Raw genomic sequence first — 18,414 nt, forward strand, 5'->3', positions numbered from 1 at the left:
CTTGGTCAGGAGGAATGAAAACAGCTGAGCTCATCCTAAGGAACTGTGGCATTTCTGAACAACAGAATTGGGAGAAAATAAATTTGTGTGGAATTAAACCACTGAATGGATGTCGATTCGTTGTGACAGCAAAAGAAAAATGAACACAAGCCCTTTTAAGTGTCAAGAGAATGCCTTTTCTGCAATTGGCATCTTGGTTTGATGATTTTTAAATTTTATTTCACCTAGGCAAGTGGTACTGAAATAGAACAATGTGACTGTGTCTCAGTCACACTGTGGGCCTCCATTGCATCACGGTAGTGACACTAGTAACATTCAATTGATATAAAATGTGAAGAGATTGGTTTTTAAAAACCATTCATTTATTTAATGGCTCACATGAGTGGAGAATCGGGGAGACTGTGTGTAGAAGCTCAGTGGCTACAACTCTGAGATAGGAGTCCCTTGACCCTGGACTCAGTTTAACTAAGAACAAGGTCTTTCGGCCTAGAAAGGGAAAGTGAAACACTACATTATTTACCAACCTTAACACTTGACAGATCAAGCATTACCAGAGCTCAGAAAAATGTTCTTTGAGTTCTTTACTCCAGGCCTGAGTCTCATTCTTGAGTCTATTCTTGATCCATGGTGGGAAGAAGGATTTATGAGTGGTTCCTGTTCAGTCCAATTTAACCGGTTCTCTTCCATGGTCCCAAGTCCTGTGTCCTCAGTCTACTGGGTCATCTCCTATGTTTATTCCTCTTGCAGTACATTGGGAAAACCTCCTCTCATTTTTGGACCTGTACTTCTCCCATACACAACACTCCCATTAATTCTTTGTACCCAGGATTCTGCATCTTTTTCTTGACAGCCACTGGCTAGTCATTACACCGAACTGTTCTCCAGAGTAGCATGAAGTGGTGTTGATGGTGATGCATGTGGAACGGCGAGTGAGGTCTTGGGACCTTTTGGGCTGAACCATAAGACAAGGCGCTCCTTGACATTGCCAACATGAGCCTCCTTTTTTTCATAATTCCAAAATAATTATGCTCAACGAGTCTTTGATTCTCCTACCATCTTGAGCTGAATTGTCAAAAATCCCCTATAATATTCTAGCTTTTGTTACATGTCATGACTGAAGGCAAGAATTGGGGAAGGGAGAACAGGAGTATGATTGGTTAGTAGAACAGAGAGAGAGAGAGAGAGAGAGAGAGAGAGAGAGAGAGAGAGAGAGAGAGAGAGAGAGAGAGAGACTTTGTGACAGAGAACTGTGACCTTCAGCCTGTGAATGCTGTCAGTCCATGACAAACCAAAAAGGGAGGGAACTGGGGGACAAATATTCTGACTTTACTCTTCTTCCTCTATCCAGTATTCTTCAGGGGCTCCCCCTTAGCTGTACTCACAAGAAGCTAGAAAAAAGGTGACCATTTTACTTAGTCCATTTGTATCAGCCTCTCAGAACACAACAGCGTGGAGATGAACTGGAGGGTAACTGGCCTAAATAGCACGGGACTAGAAAGATAGACTCCAGCAGGGCTCACTGAGTGTGGTCCTAAAGTCCTATAGAAGTAGGGGTGCAGAAATTGAAGGAGCATGAGTGTAGTGGAGAATATGCTCTGAGGAATCTAAAACCCTTAATCCAGAGTACTAGATCTGAGGGGACAATGGCATCACAGGTAATGACCCCGGGGCACTATGGGACATCCTGATAACTCCCTTGACTCCAGAGGATAGTTTTGTGGGCCCTTTAGGGAGAGCTCTCTCCTCACTTGTGACTATGGTACTCAGATCCCCTGAGAACTCTGCATGGATGAGCGCACATAACCGTTAGGAAGCAGAGGGGTGGACTGAACAAGACATCTTCTGGGATTATCACCCTATTCGTAAGCATTCCTGTATTCGGGGAACAGCCCTTGATATATAGGAGTTGGTTTCTTGGTTGTACATATGTACAGGATAATACTCCCCTTTGGCTATGGTTGAATGATTCAAGAATGGTTACCTGAACTTCGTCAGGCTAATTTGAATCCTTCATTAGTATTTTTCTAACTGGAAACGCACAAATATCTTTCCAGTCTGGGTGAAGGGGGCATCACTTAATGGAATATTCAGCTGTAGTTCGTTCCCTATTTCCTGCCACATGGAGGAAGCCATCTCTTTTGGAAGGACACAGATCAACTCACAAGAAGCAGAGGCAAGAAGAGTCAATTTAATTTCTCTTGAAGTTCAGTCACATCTGTGAACTTGACATTTGGCTAATTCAGTCCTTTAATATGTAAGTTACCCCAGTATTCTTTCAGTCAATATCCTTTTTGGTCAAAGCTTACTTGAATTGCATTTATAACAATCCATACTAATTCTGTCACATATCGTACAGCTTACCCTAGGGATCAGGTGATAGGGCATCGAAAGCTAGAAAGATACTAATGGATGGAGGTTAAGACGAGAAACTTGAATAAAGCTTTGACTTAGAAGGTTGAGGAGGATTATTTGGTTGTGGAGTATTTGGGGCAGGGAAAATAACATGTACAGAAGGACAGTGGTTTGAATTCCAAAGATATATTTACAGACGAGGAAGAGTTGGAGTCAAGAGGTGTGTAGTGGAAGACAAAGTTGAAAAGGAGTTTGAATTCCAGACTAAGCAGTTCATGCTTTATTGTAATAGACCCTGAAATTTTTGAACATGGACATGATATTGTGAAAGTTTTAGGAATAGTGACTGGGTACTATGTAGTGTAAATTGAAGAGAGTAAGTGGTGTTAGATATCAGAGTTGGAAGGAAATTTCAGTCTTCCCTGTGAGAGGGAACATGGTGAGAGATTGACTTCTGTCATCATCATTATCATCATCATTATTATTATTTTAGAGGAGCAAAAGTTTGTCACTCACAGTTTCAGAGGTTATCAGTCCATAGATGGCTGACTCCATTGCTCTGTGCCTGAGGTGAGGCAGAACATCATGGCAGAAGGATGTGCAGGAGGAAAGCAGCTCAGGACATGGAGCCAAGAAGCAGACTTCACATTATTTAGAATGACTGACACCTTACATTTTTAGTTATTTACAAATGTTTGTAAATAAGTAAGGAATTCGAATAATATTATGCCAACATTATCAACATGTTAAGATCATTTTAGTATTTTAGGTTACAATTTTAAAATAACTCCCTAAAATTGTATTGCTGAATTATTGACGATGTTTGGTCCTTACTGTTTTAATTGACAGTAGATTTAAAAATAACCTCTATCAAATTAATTAGAAAGAAATATAGAGATAATGATTTGAGATGGCGGATTAGAGGAAGTCTGCATTCTTGGTTGCTCCGTGACTTAGGAGCCAAGCAGCAGGAGTGTCTGCTTCTCAGAGAGGCATTTCACTAAAATACAGCATTGGACAGTCAGAGGGTCTTAAGGACTCGGAAATCTGGGAAAGAAGGAAAGAGTACATTGGGGGCTAGTCTGGAGGCAGCAGTAGTGGCAACTGGTTCAACACATAGGGAGAGAGACACAGGGAAATGCAGACTGGGTATGGAAATCTATGAGATCCTAAAAGCAGGCTGAATTTAGCTGATCCAGAGGCTGCTTGGTGTGCTGATGTGTGAAAAGTTCTGTTTCCCAATTGCCTTCAGAGAGCTGAGGTGGGAGTCATGTTGAGGTGGGAGCTGTCCCGAGGTGGCCATGCTGCAGCTGCGGCTGCAGAGCTGGGAGACCAGAGCCAACACTGCCCACCAGGAAGTGCCAGGAAGTGCCTACCAGGTGACCTAGGGTGTACCTAGCAGAACGTGAGTGTAACAAGCCCAGAGAAGATTGTACCTAGTCGGAGTCAAGTCAGAAAAGGGAAGGGGAACCTAACTTGCTTCTCCTTTGAGTCTGGTGGCTCATGTAACCAGCTGAAGTTGACTGAAATCTGAACAGGAGTGTGTAAATACACTCGGAGGCTAATCCTGGGAAGGCTGTGTTCATGGGCAGCAGACTGTGTGGAGGATTGGCTCCCCTGCCCCATCAGTAGAGTTCTTGGGAGGCTCCTGAGATCCAGACCCCAGACAGAGATGGGCAACTGCCAGGCCCTAGGGGAATGTTGATCTAATCTCTACAGAGCAGACACCACCCAACAAAGCCCCTAAGGCCTGATAAATCTAACCCCAGCCACTGGCACTGTCCTCACAGAACTCTGCAGTGGTGCCGTTCTGGGAGGGTATCGATGTGGTCTGTGCAGACAAAGCTCCAGCCTCCATCCCATCTACCTCGTATTGATGAGGAAGGAAGCTGGAACTTATCTCAACCAACTTCAGTCTTAGGCCACTCCATCTGGCAGCTGTGAGGAACACAGAGAGAAAGGAGTTAACAACCCCTAGCCCTTCCTTTCTCTCTCTTTCCATACCTAGCCCAAGAAGAAATGGAAAGAAAGCCAGTTGGGCACAGACAGTGACCATCCATTCTCATCAACTATTTTTTTAATATAATTATTTGTTCTTTTTAGTTATTCTTCATAACAGAATCTGTTTTGATATAATTATATAAACATGGACTATATCTTATTTTAGTTAGAATCCCATTCTTATGGACCACCTCAGTGGAAACGATTCTTTCACTTTTCATTAAGAATCATTTATGTGTATAATATCAATTACAATTGATATTGTAAATGTAGGAGAAACCAAGTATTTATTTTAATGCCTTATATGGTTTGCATAGGTTGTTTCTATTGTTTGTTTCCCCCTATTCTGTGAGGTGCTGGGAACCTACAGGAACACTACAGGTTCATAAGTAGAGACTCTGTTGCTGAACTAAACTCAGCAAAAAGACAGTGAATCTTGCTGCACACACAAATTCATAATACTCAAACTTCAGTTATACTTTAATACAAAGAATAGAAGAGACAAAACCTCAAACTAGTAACCAGACCCCAAGAGTAACTGGTTAGGGGTGAGCCGCCAGGACTTACTCATGGACATTCACTGCTGCAGAAAAAAACAGAATTAACACAAAGGCAATGGATTCCAAACCTATGGGGGGCGGTCAGTCTGAATCACTCTAGAACACTTTGGTAAGTGAAGATTGTGACGTGAAAAGGTCCACACAGAAGTGGAAGAGAAGTCCCCCCAAACAAGAATACAAGAAGTGTGTAAAAAAACAGGGTAACATGACACCTAAAATTTATGATTTACCAGCAAGTATTCCCAAAGACATTGAAGTGGATGACAAACAAAGGTAAGGAGTACTCTGCACTCATATCCTAATTATTTTACTACCTTTTTCCTATTAACTGTGTTCTTGAGGTTGTTTGTGCCTATTTCATCAGTACAAAAGGAATTCTTGGTAGTGGCTTGCCTGCTATGCTTTTCTCTTGATATCTCCATCTTCAGTGATGTCGTGCTGATATCTTGAAATCCTGTGGGGGTGGTAGGAATATTTATAACCCAGAAATTGGTAAACACTAAAAATTAGGTCTTGATTTATTTTCTCAGTTGTCTGGACAAAAGGCTGGCAAATCATGGCCTATGGATCCGCCACTTGTTTTTGTGAAGCACGGCTTTCTGGAACGCAGCCACGTCCCTTGTTTTCCTAATTGTTTATGGCTACTTTCCTGTTACAAGGGGGAGGACTGAACGTTTTGCAGCACAGACTTTCTGGCTCACAAGCCCTTGAAGAATAGCCCCTGATCTTAAAAAAGTGATGAAGAAATGTTCATAAACAAAAGAGTGTTGCTTGTCGCTTTCCGTTTGAATGGTTCAAAATACTGAGAAGATACACTTTCAAAAAACGTTATTCTATCCAGCAATGCAGTTGCTCATGTCATGGGTGAATTGTCATCTACATCTTTGTTTTCTTCTTTTCTTTTGGATATAAACGTTTCAATAAATGTTCAGCTTGGAGCCACACTCAATCATCAGTTGTAACCACACGTTGGCTGTGGATATAACAATTCAGCAAAGATCAAGGAAGGCATTTTGTGAGAATCCATTTCTTCCATGGGATTCACAACAAAGAATATTGTGTGTCCCCAGACACCACCAATTGTTTAATTTCACTTGAGTGAAACATCTAGAATGGACAAATTCTTAGAGACAGAAAGTGGTCTGCCTGCATAAAGATATTCAGTTGTGTTTTCTTCAGTATATTCACAGTTATGGAAATATCACCGCAGTCTAATTTTGGAACATTTTCAGTGGTCTGAAAAGAAACCCTATGTAATACACACTAGCAATTATTCCCCATTGCACTCGTTAATGCCTCTATTCCAGACCCAAAGGAACTGTGAGTGAGACTTTTAGTATATTGCTACAGCTATATTCAGCTGTTTAAAAAGAGTATTACATATTTTATGATTATTCATATATTGCACAGTGCATGCATAGTTATAATAATGATAACAATATATCATTTTTATAGGGGAACCGGTTGTTAAATATTTACCAGCACACCAATGGACATAGATCTAGGGTCAAATTATGAAGAATTTAGGTAAGTCAGTCACTCTTTCTGAGCCACCGTGTCCACATCTGCACTCTGTTACAATAAGAAGTTATTACTATCACCTACTAGACAATGGACAGCAAATTTTCCTGTAAAGTGCCAGGCAGTGAATACCCTTGACTTTGTGGGTCATTTGGTTTCTGTCACAATTATTCATCTCCTTCATGACAGCACAAGAGCAGCCATAGGTAATACACAAATGAACGGGTACGGCTGTGTTCCAATAAAACTTTATGCAGTAAACTGGCAGCAGGCTGGTGTTGGCCCACGAGCTGCAGTTCATTAAATCCTGTACTGGATTATACATTTCTCAAAGTTGTAAATTGTGTCTATCTTTATAAAACTCATGTCCTTAAAACTTGGCACAGTTCCTAGAACACATATTTAAATTTTTTTTTTTTTTTAGTTATAGATGGACACAATACCTTTATTTGATTTATTTATTTTTATGTGGTGCTGAGGATCGAACCCAGTGCCTCACATGTGCTAGGCTAGCGCTCTACCACTGAGCCACAACCCCAGTCCCTCAGTAAATATTTTTGAACTGTGAATACAAAGTGGCAGTGAGAATGAATGAACCACAGCTACCTAAAACAACCTGGCTGGTAGTCACACGTCTGGCACAGGAAGCCAGAGGTCGAAGAATAGATACCATGTAGATCTATTTCTATAAAGTTCAAAAACAGGCAAAACTAGGCCCCTCCTTCTAGCCATGATGAGATAGCAGAAACTTAATTCCCCTTCTCATCCAGCAACAAAATAAGCAGACAAAATATGTCTACAGTGGTACACAGCAACGCACACAGGGCACACTGGACTGTGACCTGAGAGGAAGGGGGACAAAGCAGAGGTGCCCTGGGAGGGTCCCGTTTACTGCCTAGATCAAGTTTCCACATTGCAGCGCAGGAAGGAGGAACCCCAGAACACTCCAATGAAAAGCTAGAGATTGTGAGACTGGATAATAAAGCTAGTCCAAACTGTGTGCTGTCTGATGTTCCTACTGGTGGTGAGGAAAAGAAGCTTTATGGCCTCTGCCCCACAATACAGGGAGAGGAACATCAGAAAAACGTGAATTCGTGTTTATCAGCCTGTGTTTTTCCCTCAAGCCTTTATGACCTCTGTGTCTCCTCCGTGTCTGACATTAGGTCTCTCTCCCCCTCCTTGGTACAAAGCCGATGAAAGCACCCAGAGTGACCTCCTTGTCTTCTTTCCCGTGACCTGAGTTTGGTAAACTGTAGTCTGTGGACAAATCCTGTCCACCATCTGTTTTTCAAATAGCTTTATGACATATGATTCATATGCTGTGCCATCCACCCAGGTACACTTAGAACTGTGCAATTCAATGGTCATTGGTATGTTCACAGAGCTGTCACCATGATCACTACAACCAAGTTTAGAACATTTTCATTACCCCCAAAAGAGACACTGTATCCCTTAGTTATTAACTTCCAATCCCAAGTTTGTTTCTTTATAAATTCACATTTCTTGGATGTTTCATTAAAGGAATATTACAACTTGTATTCTTTTGTGTCTGGCTTCTTTAACACAAGATTTATAAGGCTCATCCATGTCATTAGATGAACTAGCACTTTGTTCCTTTGTATGACTGAGTGATATTCTGCGGTATAGATATGCCACATTCTGTTTATCCAGCCATTGGCGGTTGAAGGATACGTTGTTTCCAATATTTGGCTATTATGAATAAGGCTATTAATATTCGCATACACATTTTTGACTGAATATAGGTCTTCGTTTCTCTTGTTTATACCTAGGAGTGGGATTGCTGGGTTAAACAGTAACTTTATGTTCAACATTGTTGGAGGCCATGTATAAACTATGGATTTGTTTGAGCCATTAAAGGCAGGGAGGCTTCCTTGCTGGGGGAACTCCTGGGTGAAATTTTCTGGTTTGAGAAAGCCCAGATTGTGCTAGTGCCCTAGCTTAGCTCAGTCCTAGGTTCAAATGCAGCCACCCAGAGATGGGTATAACCTGCCAACCCCCAATCAACCTGTTTTCCTGGAGAAGCTCCTTACTGAATCTAAGTTCCACTATAACTGAAGCATTCATAGGCTTTTCTCTTTGTTAGGATCTCTTCCACCTATAAAGCCCTGCTCTAATTATTTTCCTGGGTTTTTTTTTTCTGTATGTGTGTGTGGATTTATTTCTTAATATTACTTCCTAGCTTTTATTTCCAGTTGACCCACACCTCTGACAGTTACCTACTCCTTCCCCATGCAGGTCATGAGTGAGAAACACTCTGTTTTTCAAAGTTGTTCCACTAATTTACATTTCAGTTAGTGAAATATGAGGATTCCAATTTCCTCACCTCTTTAACACTTGTTATCATCTTTCACCTTGATTTTAGCCATTCTCGTGAGTGTGAATCAGTGTCTCATTGTGCTTTGATCTGTATTTCCCTGATGGATAATGAGAGTGAACATCCTTAACTGTTTATCAATCACATGCATATATTTTTAGATTTCCATTTGGTTTTTTTTTTAAATAAAGTTTTATTGAGATAGTCATGCTTTTTTTTTTTTTCACATTGTCTACAGCTGCTTTTGTGCTATACCCAGTAATGTTGAATAGTTGCAAGAGTAACATCTGGACCACAGAAATACTTCAAGAGTAAACAAAGCCTCTTATGGAAAGAACATTCTGAACCTTGCCTTGGACCACAGGCTTCAGCCATCCTAGGTTTTAACAACCATCCCAGTTTTTCTGCGACTTAGCTGTCTTCTGGAATGCAGAATTTCCATTGCTAAATACTGGAAAGTCTTGGGCAAACTAGTATGAATGTTCACCCATCCATTGTTGAATGAATGAACAAAAAAACTACTTTCCGTTTTGGAAGCAAGGTTCATGGATATCGCCGCCCGCGGCAACAATTGTGTGGGTATTTATCAGAGGTGGACTGAAAATAAACTGCTTTTCCTATATTCACTAATTTATATTTATAGAGAAAGAGAGACTTTGAGAGAAAGATAGGCATTGCTTATAGAAAGACTTTGCTTATCAGGAAGAGAAACTTTGCTTATCAGGAAGAGAGACTTTGCTTAGAGGAAGAGAAACTTTGCTTAGAGAGAAAGTTTTAGAGAAAGACAGGCTTCTACGCTTATCAGAGATCTATTTCTTCTTAGAGTTGCGTCCCGCATCCTGTGAACTAGGTGCTATCTATCTGAGGGCTAGCTGCTTCTTCTAGCTGCTTCTTCTCTCTGCTAGCTGCTTCCGCTTACTGCTGCTTCTTCTCTCTGCTAGCTGCTGCTGCTTACTGCTGCTTTTTGCCTTCCGCCTACTGCCTGCTTGTATTCCCTCCAGGAGGCGGAGGGCAAGGCCACGCCTGTTGAGATCAGGTGAGGAGCCAGCTGTCCCATCACGGTAAAGGTCAAAGCACGCGTTGGGTGCATGGACTTAATTGAATACGGCTAATGATAAATCACCTGAGTGTGCTTATGTCAATTAACCTCCTCACTGCTGATGTGATCAAAGCAACCTCCGGCTGGCGGCCAGGCGCCATCCCGGCGCAACCCACATGGCACAGCCCCCAACACATGGAGACACCCCCCCAAATCAAGTATTTCTAAAACGTGAAGATTTTATCAGGATTAGCCTTTCCTAGGAGTAGGGTAGAGGGACTTGCAAGTGTATCAGGACACAAGAGAGCTCTCCTAAAGATGAAACCACAAAGGGGGTAACCAGAGACTGCCCTGGAGACACACATTGTCCTTCACATTTCTGAGCCTCTGATCCACATCTGCATCCAATTCTGTCCCTGACCTTGACCCATGTGTAGTTTTCTATTGTTACATAAAAAGTCACCACAAGCTCAATAGTCTAAAATAGCACCCAGGGAGAAGTACTTCTGAAATGAGTGTCAGCATCTCTGAAAATTCTTTCCCTCATAAAAGCAATGGGAAACTGGCAAAAGTCATCAAAGTTAGCTTTTCCATGAACTCTTGCAATGATATGAGGAGAATTTAAGAATAATAGCTGAATTATCGTATAAACAGAATTTGGCATTAAAGATCATTGAAGATTACTGTGGCTCCAGGTTCCACAGTACCCTTGAAAACCAACAACCTTACAACCACTGACTGGGAAACTTGCAGCCTCACCTTTACCAGAAGGGACGAAGAATTGTAGAAATCCCATCCCTGGAGATCTGTCACTATGTAGCCTGTCTGGCAGCTTGGGAGAACCTCATTTACAGAGCATGTCTTCACTTGACCTGAATGAATCAGAGATCACTCAGTGAGAGAAACCCAATCCACAGGATGTCTACTTAAAATATTCAGAAATCATCATTTACCACTGCAGGTGCCTGAAGTGATACCAACTGGACTGATTTTTCCATAGGGGGCATTGAAAAGGTCCAACACATTCCTAGAGATCTGTGAGGCTACATACAGAAAATGAGGGCTGTGCACTTATCCCAGAAAGATCAGAGGAGGCCCTAACATCTCACCTCTGGAGACCTTGAATCTCTGCTTAAGCAGGAAATGAGCTGAAGCTAGGGTTATAAGGTGTTTCAGCAGTGAAGGTGCACCCCAACACACACACAAAGGACCCCTTGGGAAAGGGTGCAAAACTTGCTTGTTTCAGGCATTTAAGAAAATGCCTGAATATCACTAAACTAATTAACTTCCCTAAAATAAATACTAAAGGGAGTCATTCAGGCTGAAATGAAAGGACAGTGGACAGTAACTGGAATACACATGGAGGATAAATAGCAGTAAAGGTAACTGCAAGGCAAATATGAAAGACTTTATAAATGCATTTTTATTGATAAAATTTCCCCCTATTATTAAATAAAGAAATAATTATAAATCTCTGTTAATGAACATATAATAGATAAAGATATAATTTGTATTACAAGAATAGCACAAAGATGAGGAAATAGAACTCTATAGGAGCAAATTATTTTTGTAAACTAATAAAATCAAGTTGGTATGATTTTAAGTGAGGTTCTTATAAATTAAGGTACTAAGTATTACTATTAGGGCAATTACTAAGAAAATTTAAGTATGACGAAGGGACTAAAATGGTATATTAGAAGATACCCATTTAACAAAAATAGAACTAGAAAACTATAGAAGAATAGAAGAACAAAAAATTAAGATATATAGAAAATAAGTGGCAAGTGTAAATTCTACCTTATCAATAATTATGATAAATGTAAACAGATTAAACACTTCATAAAAATCCTGAAATTAGCAGAATGGATAGACAAATATGATTTCATCTACTTGATGTCTAGAAGAGAAACACTTTAGATCCAAAGTGAAAGTGAAAGGATGGGAAAGATATTCCATTCTATGCAAACAGTAACTAAAAGACTAGTTATATCAGCAAAATAGATCTTAAGTCAAAGATCATGAGAAGAGAAAAAGATTATGTATTGATGAAAGGGTCAATTAATCTGAAAATCAATAACATACATATAACTAATAATAAAACCCTAAAAATATGAAGTAGAATTGACAGAATGGATGGAGAAAATAGCTTTTTGCAGAGTAATAGCTGGAGATTTTAATACCTCTGATACAATAGGTTATAAAATGATGAACTTCATACCAACTAGACCTGAGCCATGTACAAACCACTTCACACAGCAGTAGCAAAATATATATTCTTCTCAAGTACACATGGAACATTCTCCAGGAGAGACCATAGATTAGGTCATAAAACTAACCTTAATACATTTAAAAATCTTGAAATCATAGAAAGTCTGTTCTCCAGTTACATTTAAATGAAGTTGCAAATAAATTTGGAAAGTTAGTAATATGTGGATCCTATCTAAACAAAACACTCCTAAATGACAAATGTGTCAAAGAATAAATCAACAGAGACATTAAAAATACTTTGAATTGCTGGGAAATGATATTGGCCAAATTATGTTGTTACATTGTATATTGTGTGCATGTATAAATCTGTAACAACAAATCCCATTGGAATGTACAACTATAATGCACCAATAAAAAATGTGGGAAAAAATTTAAATGCTTTGAGATGAGGAAAATGAAGATACAACATACCAAAACACATAATATGCAGCTGAATCAGATTTTAGAGGAAAACTATATCTGTAAATGCCCATATTAATAAAAAATTCAAATGTATAACTTAATCTCTCACTTTATGAAACTGGAAGATAAGCTAAACTTGAAGAAGAAGGGAGAAAACAAGAAAGATTAGATAAAAAAAAATCAGCAAAATACAGAAGAGAAAAACAATAGAGAAAATCAACAAAGTTAAATGTTGAGTTTTATAGTTTGAATCTGAAATGTCCCACAAAGGCCATGTGCTTGGTTTCTGATTGAAGACATTGACAGATAGTAGAAACTTTAGGAAGTGGGTCATAATTGGAGGAAGAAGATCACTGAGCATATGCCCTTGAGGGTATACTGGGACCCTGGTCCCTTCCTTTCTCTCTCTCTTTCTCTCTCTCTCTCTTTCTCTTGCTTTCTGGATGCTTTGAAGTAAGCAGTTTTCCTCCACCACGTGCTCTCTGTCATGATGTTCTGCCTCACCACAGGCTCAAAGTAATAAGGCCAAGTGATCAAGGACTAAAACTTCTGAAACCATGAACCAAAATAAAACTTTAATCCCTTTAAGTCTTTTATCTCAGGTATTTTGTCACAGTGACAGAAAGTTGGTTAACACAGAAAATTGGTACCAAGAAGTGAAGTCCTTTCTGTGACCTTTCTGAACCATGTGGTTCAGAAGTCTTTGTAAGCTCTTTGGGGAAGGATTTGGAAAAGCTTGGAGAAGAAGGTTACAAAAAGTTTAGGATATTATTAACAGAGCTTAATGCACAATTTTGATGGGAATTTAGAAGGTCTGCATGCTGTTAAGAATGTGGAGAGTAGGCTGTGATGATGAAGTTTCCAGAGGAAAAGAGGACTCTATTGGGAATTGGACTAGAGGCTATTTATGTCACACTCTGGCAAAGAACTTGGCTACGTTTTGTTCATGACCTGAGATTATGTGTGAGGCTGAATTTAAAGGTGATGGAATAACTTACCTGGTAAAGAAAATTCCAAGGTAGAATATCATTCAGACTGTGACATGGATTTTGCTGAATGATTTTAGCCAGACTTATAGTGGGAATTTGAAGCAAAAAGCAGAGTTAAAAGATTTTGAAAAGCTTGCAATTTTTCCAGAAAAGGAGTGAGTTTAAAGTTGTGTCCAAGGGGGTATGATTGCTAAAGAGATCAACAGCATTTAAAATCAGCCAAATACTTTGCACTCAAACACTAGATCAGATGCCTTTAAGGCATCTCAGGAATTAAAATCCACCCGTCACAGGTTCAAGGGTGTAACTGTGTAAACTCCTTTGAAAGACTACTTAGAGGAGAGAGCTCTAGGATGTTCTGCTTCCACAGTTCCATCCAAGGAATTTTCCCCTGGGATTTTTTTATTGTGTTTGGTCATTCAGATTGCAGCCATGGTGCAAAAAGTCATGGCTAGTGCTTCTCATGGTGATAGACCTTGGTGTCAACCATGGGGTACTGATTTTGCAGCCATGCAAAATACAACAGTTGTGGGGTCATGGGGGCTTCCACCAAGTCTTGAAAGGGTGATGCATGAAGCTGGAAGAGTGAAACCAAATATGAAATGGACACCCCAGGGATTTGGAGATGCCAGGAACATGAGACACCTGCCATGGAACAATTTAAGGCAGTGAGCAGAGCCAGCCCAAGAAAAAGATCATGTGGGCCGCAGCTGGCAAGGTCTTTGGGGTGGAACTGCTCAAGTTCTTTGGTGCTCACAGCATGTCTGTGTGACCCAGATGCCAAATGTGGAACTAGAGAATTTAATGTTTGACCTGAGGCTCTGACTTTTGGTCTGATTCCTTCTTGCCCTTTCCTTATTTCTCCCTGTTGGAATGGAAGTATTTACCCTGTGCATGCATGTATGTATGTATATATATATATATATATATATATATATATATATATATATATATATATATCTTTTTGATTTTTTTTTTTGTGGTGCTGGAGATTGAACCCAGGACCTTGTGCTTGTGAAGCAAGCACTCTACCAACTGAGTTATATCCCCAGCCCCTCTTTTTTATTTTTATAAGGTTCAGAGATAAGTGTTTGCCTTGAGTTTTAGAGGAGACTTGGAACTTGGGCTTTTGAGCAAGGCTAGAATTGTTAAGACTTTAGATATTTTGGAGATGCACTTTGCATTGTGAGATGAACATAAGCCCTTGTGGAACAGGGGCAGAATGTTATAGTTTGGATCTGAAATTTCCTCAAATGACCATGTGCTGAAGGGTTCATTGCTGGATTGTGGTGCTACTGGGTGGTAGCAGAACTTTTAAGAGGTGGCGCCTAGTAGAAGGAAGGTAGACCATTGGGAGCATACCTTTGAGGAAAATGAAAAAGGAAACACCATTATTGAATTTATAAAACTAGAACAATGAGAGGATACTATAGACAAAATCCCTACAAATTAGAAAGCTCAGACAAAATGGACAAATTTCTAGAAACACCTAAACTACTGAAGCTGATTCAAGTTGAAATAGATTATCTGCCTACATAGACCTACAGCAACTAAAGGGATTAAATTAATAATAATAATAATAATAATAAATAATAATGATAACAATAGCAACAACAATAAATTTACAAACTATACACTTAGAAAAGATCAATCTCAGAATGGTAAATTTTTCCAAACATTTAAAGAACACTTAATACCATTTCTTTATAAATTATTCTAAAAAGCATAAGAATAAGGAGCATTTTGTAAAGCATTCTGTAAGTTCAGTACTATCCTAGCCCCAAAATAAAAAAATCAAAGATAAAAACTATAGCTGGGTACAGTGGTGCACACCCATCTTCCCAGTGACTAGGGAAGCTGCGGCAGGAGGATGGAGAGTTCAAAACGAGCATCAGCAAAAGCAAGGCACTAAGCAACTCAGTGAGACTCTGTCTCTAAATAAAATACAAAATAGGGCTGGGGATGTGGTTCAGTGGTCAAGTGCCCTTGAGTTCAATCCCCAGTACCCTGACAAAAAAATAAAATAAAATAGAACTATAGACCAATATGATTTGCAAATACAGACACAATAATCCTCATCCAAACATTACTAGGAAAATATTACTGAATTCTGCAATATAAGTAATATAATGCTGGGCATGGTGGTAGATGACTGTAATCCCAGTGGCTTGGGAGGCTGAGGTAGAAGGATTGTGAGTTCAAAGCCAGCCTCAGCAACTTAGCAAGACCCTAAACAACTTTGCAAGACCCTGTCTCAAAATAAAATATAAAAAGTGCTGGGGATGTGGTTTAGTGATTAAGAGCCTCTGGTTCAATCCCTAGTTCCAAAAAAAAAAAAAAAAAAATAGTAGTATAAGTGACCAAATGGGATTCATTCCAGCAATGTAGGTTGGTTCAATATACAAAATCAACTCATATGAAACACAATATTAATTGCATTAAGAACTGAAACCACATGATCTTCTGATCTTCTCAATAGATATAGAGATACTATTGAAAAAAAAATCTAAAACCTTAGTGACAAAACACTCAACAAAAAGCAGAAAAGACAGGAACTTCTTCATTGTGATAAACAGCCTCCATGGAAATCCCACAGTTAACCTAAACAATGGGAAAGGCTGAGAATTTTCCCTTGAAGCTCAGGAACAAGACAAGGATGTACACTCTCACACCTTCTACTCATAATGTTGGGGGCAAGGAAAAGAATAAAATATGTACAGGTTGGAAAGAAAAGTAAAACTATCCTATTTGCAGATGATATGATATTGTGCATAGAAGATCCTAAGGAGTCTACCAAAAAATAAATAAATAAATAAAAACAAGACTATTAGTGCCATTTAATGAGTGTAGCAGGATTGTGGGATGCATGATTTATACACAATGTCAATTTCATTTCTATATATCAGCGATAAGCAATCTAAAAATGAAATTAGAAACATAATTCTATTTACAGTAGCATTAAAAAGATGAAATGCTTAGAAATAAATTTAACAAAATGAGTGTGTCTTAGTCCTTCTGGTCTGCTGCAAAGAAATACCACATATGGGGCATCTTATAAACAACAGAAATTTATTTCTCACCCTTCTGGAGGCTGCAAAGTCCAAGATGTGGGTGTCGGAAGTTTCAATGTCTAGCAAGGACCTGCCTCTTCATGGACAGCTGTCTTCTTACCCCAATGTCATATGAAGGAAGGGGTAAGAAATTTTGTTTGGGCTATTTGTAGAAGGGCACTAACCCCAGTCATAAGTCTACCCCCATGAACTAATTATCTCCCAGAGCCCCTACTTCCTTATATCATCACCTTGAGGGTAAGGATGTCAACTTGTGAAGTTTGAGGGTGAATAAACATTTAATCTATAGTGAAGTGTAAACTATTTATACTGGAAATGATACAACATTATTGGGAGGAATTAAAGAAGACCTAAATAATTGGTAAGATATTAAGTGCTCATGTTTTGGAAGGTTGTTAAGGTGTAATCCCCTCCAAATTTTTCTGCAGATTTAATACAACTCCAATCCCCCCACCCCTCACCTCCCAGAATTTGAAAAACTCATTCTAAAGTTTATGTGGCTATGGCGGGGACTCAGAATAATTAAAAGAAAATTGAAAACAAAGGATCAAGTGAAGGACTCACCTTCATGAATTAAAAACTTACTACAAAGCTGTTGTAATTAAGACTGTGTGATAGGGACAAAAGGATAGACATATATTAATGGAATAGAACTGAGAGTCCAGAAATAGACTGTTACATTTATAGTCAACTTATTTTGACATGGGAGCCAAGACAATTCAATGAAGTGATGAATAGTCAAATCAATGTTGAAGGGACAAATACCCACATGCAAAACAATGAAGTTGGGTCCCTACCTCACGCCATATGCAAAAGTTAAGTAAAAATGAACCAAAGACTGAAATATGACAACTTAGAAGAAAATGGGTATATATCTGTGTGATCTTGCAATAGTTTCTCAAGTACGACACAAAAAGCACAACAGCAAAAGAAAAACTTAGAAAAACTTGTACCTTGAGGAAATAAAAAGCTTTTGTGCCTCAAAGCACACTACTAAGAAAGTGAAAAGACAACCACTTTCAAATCGTATTTCTGATTAGGGGTTACTCTCAGACATATGAAGACGTCCTACAATTACCAATTAAAAAGACAACTAGCAGAACATTTGTCTAAAAAAGATACATAAATGGCCAATAAACACATTAAAAAAAATGCTTAACATCATTAGTCATTAGGAAAATGTAAATTGAAAACCTTAATGAGTTGTCGCTTCACACCCCCCAGGATGTCTAAAATACAGAAGACAGACATGGACAAGTGCTGGCAAGGATGTAGGGAAATTGGAGTCCTCATGCATTATTAAGGGAATTGTACAATGGTGCTGTCAAAAGGGTTAAACATAAGCAGGTGAGATGGTGCCCACTTGTAGTCCCAGCAACTCAGGAGGCTGAGGCAGGAGGACCTCTGGAGTCTAGAAGTTTGGGACCAGCCTGGGCAACATAGTGAGACCCCATATAGATATATTAAAAAAGGTCAACAGAGTTACTCTTCAATCCAGTGATTCTACTCAAGGTGTATATTCAAGAGACTCAAAACTTATTGCCACAGAAAAGCTCATATGCAAATGTCAAGAACAGCATTATTGGGCTGGGGAGATAGCTCACCTGGTAGAGTGCTTGCCTTGCAAGCACAAGGCCCTGAGTTCGATACTGATAAATGGATGAACAAAATGTGATGTATTTGTAGAAGGGAATGCTATTCAGTGCTAAAAGGCATGAAACACTGATACCAGGACAATGTGGGTGAATTCTGAAAGCAGGGTGTGGGTACGAGCCCTGAAATGCAAAAAATCACATGATGTAGGATCCCACATATGCAGAAGGCCCAGAAGAGGCAAGTCCAGGGAAACAGAAACTGGCATAGTGGCTTTCAGCAA

This window comes from Sciurus vulgaris, assembly GCF_902686455.1.
Source record: "Sciurus vulgaris genome assembly, chromosome: 2".
NCBI classification, from domain to species: Eukaryota; Metazoa; Chordata; class Mammalia; order Rodentia; family Sciuridae; genus Sciurus; species Sciurus vulgaris.